This window comes from Sminthopsis crassicaudata, chromosome 5 (assembly GCF_048593235.1).
Source record: "Sminthopsis crassicaudata isolate SCR6 chromosome 5, ASM4859323v1, whole genome shotgun sequence".
Taxonomy (NCBI): domain Eukaryota; kingdom Metazoa; phylum Chordata; class Mammalia; order Dasyuromorphia; family Dasyuridae; genus Sminthopsis; species Sminthopsis crassicaudata.
In genome coordinates, this window is record NC_133621.1 from 134,062,153 (window position 1) to 134,066,982 (window position 4,830).

Below are 4,830 nucleotides of genomic sequence, written 5' to 3' on the forward strand. Positions count from 1 at the left end.
GGTCTGAGTTGGGAAGTCAAAGGGAAGCTCAGCTGATTAGGAACTGCAGGCCCAGCTGTGCTGCAGGGACACTATGTTGGGCAAGAAAGAACCAGCAAACCCGAAAGTACACAGGCTGTATGGCAGGGATGCTCCTGGCTTCAGGCACTTTCTGGAGTGTAAAGATCTTGGTTTGGGGTTCCTGGTCAGAGAGGAAAGCTCGAGTGAAGCTAGAGGCACCATTCCCCCACCTCATGATTAGAGGTACTTACACTAATACCTTTTAAGAAAAAGGAAGACGAAAAGAAGAAGAAAGGAAGAAAGGAAGGAAGAAAGGGAGAAAGGAAGAAAGGAAGGAAGGAAGAAAGGAAGGAAAGAAGGAAGGAAGGAAATGAGAAACTATGGGAATAGGAAAGACTGGGGTTCATCTTCAGAGAAAGACATTGAAGTAAAAAAAAAAAAAAAAAAAAAAAAAAAAAAAAAAAAAAAAGCTTCTACCCCAAAGATACCCTGCCCAGAGAGAATTTATAAAGAACTCAAAAAGGAATTTAAAAATCAAATGAGAGACATTGAGGGAAAACTAAAACTAAAATAAATAAATAGAAACCATCCAAGAAAAACAAGAAAATTATGAAAAAAGTTAATCAACTAGAAAAGGAGGTACAAAGTCTCAAAGATGAAAATAATTCTTTGAACATTAGAATTGGGCCGGGGGAAGCCAATGAAGCTATGAGAGACCAAGAAAAAAAAAAATACAGATTCTAAAGAATGAAAAAAATAGAACAGAATGTGAAACAAAAGAAAAATGATATCTAGAGAACAAATCAAAAAGAGAAAATATAATAATAATTGGACTGCCAGAAAGTTGTGACTAAAAAGAGAACCTTGACACAATAATGCAAGAAATAATCCAAGAAAATTGTCCTGGAGTGAGAGAACATAAGGGGAAAGAGAAATAGAAAAAACCCACTTATCACCACCTCAATGAGATCCTTTGTGGAAAGCATGGGAATATTATTGCCAAATTTTGAAACCCTCAGATCAAAGAGAAAATTTTTCAAGAAACAAGAAAAAAATAACTCAAATATGCTGAGGCTAGAATTAGAATTGTACAAGGCCTATCAGCAGCCATAATAAAAGACCGCAAGTCCTGGAATCATTTCTACCCACAATCAAAAGAACTAGGCCTGTGGTCAAAAATATCATATTCAGCAAAAATTATCTATAATATTGAATGAGAAAAAAAATGGACATTCAATGTTTTCAGGATATTCAAGATTTTTATCAACCAAACCCAAACTTATAGAAAATTTAACATATAAGAGCCAATATCAAAGATCAGTTTCAAGGAAATTAGCACAAATTGTTTGTTTTTTACATAGAAATTTATGTCATATGTTTAATATTGACATCAACAATAGTTCAAACGAAAGATTGCAACAGAGTGAAGGTAAAAATAATCATCCTGTTATACAGACAAATGAGGTCCAGAGGAAGAATACATACAGAAGCATTAGAGCAGAGAAGAAGGCTCATAGTTCTACTTATATTGGGAATGGGTTAAATAGGCAACATTACATATATATCATAAAGGGTATAGTACCTTCCAAAATCTGTAAAGAAATAAGGAGGAAGGGACGAATGAATGGGGAATCAAAGGGTGAGGGAAGAAGACAAGAGAGGGACCCATGGCTGGGGGGAGGTTAAAATAGCAAGGCAGAATAAGGAGCAGAATTAAAGCAAAGAGTCAGCAGAGATAGAAAAAGTATGTGGGGTGAGGGAGGATGTGTGTGTGTCTATGTATGTGTATGCATGCAGCTATCTTTTCTTAACTATAGACTGCTTTTGTGGGGGGGGGGGATGAAAGGGAAGGGAAATAAAGTTAAAAAAAAAGTGTGCAGCAGGGAACAAAAGAAAAATTTACAAGAAAATATAGATATTTATGAATATAATTTTCTACTAATATATATATTTTCTTGAACTGATATTTGTTGTTATGTATTTTGAATCCTCCCTGATGTTTTGCTGGGCACACGACAATGTTCTTTTGTTTTGTATTCCTTTTCTGTTTTTCTTATTCTGTTTTTTTTTTTTTTTTTATAAAATAAATTAAAAAAAAAAAAACAAATATGGAAAAAATAAAATAAAACCTTCCATCTTCTGGAATTCAATAAAACTACCATCACTTTATGTAATGAAGCTTGCAAGTTCAACACCCAGACATTTTTTATTTCCTTTTTGATGGTTTACCTAAAATTAGAATAAACTGCTACAAAATGATTTCCTTTTCTATGGCCAGCTCAACCACTTTTATAATTTAATCTTCCATGTTTTGCCCCTGTCAGGCTTCTTGTATTTTTCTAAGTTGTTTGTAAATGTAGTGACCCAAGATGGTCACAGTACTTAAATGAAGTTCTGACTAAAGCAAAGTATAGCAGAATTTCTTCCCAGCACTTACATGACAGCAGTCAGTTTTCTGATTCACTTCCAGATTGTGGTCTACTACAGTTAGTTTGGTTGTACTAAGAAATAAAGATATCAAGTACATAAGTTATTAGCCATTTAATAATCAAATGAAGAAGAGAATAGTCGTGTCCTGAATGTTTTGTGTTCCCTAAACTGAACCATTTGGAGTTGTTTTCTGAGTACCATTCTAGTCTAATCTTTGAAATAAAGAAATTTCTACTTAATGAAAAGTCTAGAATTCAATCTCCTCAGAATAGTTGTTCTCAAAAGAATCAATGCCTTTTTTATATTGATTTTTCAAAATCATTTCTGACTACTTTTAATGTGAATAATACAATAAAAGAATTTGCAGACAAGTGGCATTCAGCCTATCCTATTGGCACTACTGGTCTAGTGAATGGTTTCAGAAATAATTTTTTTTTTAATTACAGGGTATAAAGTTCAGTTATCTTGTTCAAGGAAATAGCTCTCATTTCATGGATAACCAAAGCACTCAATGCCAAGGCAATATATTATGCTACAAAATTCACAACCTGAAATAGGTATCAAAAAATAAGGGATCAAATTCTTACTAAGATGACACTTGGACCACATCACTGTAATTTTTCTCTCTACCTATCAAAATCAGAACCACAAGAATTTAGTTTAGAACTGAAAGAAACTCATGGTGCCATCTAGGATGACCTCTTCATTTTACTGATTATAAAACTTAGGCCCCTGTGGCTTGCCCAATGTTACACGCATAAGTAGCAGAACCATAGTTCAAACCTAAGTGCCCTAATTTTAAATTCTCTTTTCATTGTCCTATAGAAGATTCAACCAATACCCTGGGGATCTTCTTCTGTTTTATCTTCAGGGTACCAAGGGAGCACCAAAACTGTTCATCCATTTTTCTTTTTGCTTAATGTTTGACTAACCCACTTCCTTTTCAGAAACACCTATTTACCATCAATATTTACTTTTATTGGCACCTATTCATGTGCAAGTTGTAGGTAAGGTGCTGTAGTTTGCTTCTGAACACCCCCTCTCTTTCCATCATCCATTGAATCACATGAACTTTTTTTTTTAATTCTAAAATTGTAAGTGTTCCAACATGTGCATCTATATAGCACTAATGGAAGAATACAGTGCTAAAGAAAAGAGCTTTTGCATCATGGAGTAGGTCAGACATCACACAAAATTTTGGTTTTGTTCTTAATTCCAATCTAATAGAATATAATGACCCTTAAAGGCAAACATAGTCTTTTTATCTGAAGGGTCTAAAATATTGATTTGCATATGGTAGGATCTTAATAAATGTTTTTTGAATTTATTTGAATTTGCTCCAAATTCCTTCTTCCTACTCAAATCTGGGCCAGGTCATTACAGAGCTTGTCAAAGATGAATAAATTGACAGATTAACTCTAAAGGCAATCAGTCCACTTGAATACTGAAAGCAACATATTTTTCATCTACTTTGTTTTTCTAGTGTAGAAGGTTAAAATAATTTCTTTTCAATAATTATAGATTTCAATGAGGAAAATCTGTGGTATTCCAGGGATTAATATAATCATCACTATGTCCTGTGCAAATGGGAACATTTTGAAAATTTCACCATGAATAATGAATTTTTCTGTTTGGATTCTGTGTAGGACATCATCCAAGACTGGTAGGAACCCAACATGAGCTTACTTCTCCCTATTTTATACCTATTCCAACAATCAGCAAATAGTTTAATAAATTAATGCCCATAGTCAAATATGTCATAAATCAAGTATTATTGGTTTGTCTTATTTAAATAAAGCTTTAAAATTGAAGTTTGTTCTAAGTAAAATTTTTTAAATGGAGATGAGGAAGAAGGTCAAGGCAAAGGTCCAGACCCAATTCCCTTGGTATGAAGTACTTCCCATCTCCATCAATGCAGATCAACAATTCATCTATGACAAAGTTTCAAGGTTCCTGAGGGGTGTGATTTGATCTCAAGGAGTATGGGATCAACCAATTAGAAGGTGAGAAAACGAGTCACATCCTACTTCCTAGGATAACTAATCATAGCACTTGTCTCCAACACAACCACAACTTGATTAATTAAGCTCTCATACAACTCCAGCAACCCTACAAACTCCCAACCATCTTCCTTCTGGGCCAGGTCTAAAGCTAACCTCAGCAATTATTCAGATGCTGTTGGGAAACTCACATTTCACTAGCAATATATTACCAAAAAAAAGAAATTACTGATGGAAATTTGTGATCAAAAAAATTTGGAGACCATTAGCCTTGGACACTGAGAAGTTAAATAACTTGCCTATGATCACATTGCCAGTATGTGTCAGCAGCTGAGTACAAATCCAGGGTTTCCTGATTCCTATCTACCATGCCACTTTCCTCTCAGAATCAAACAATTCC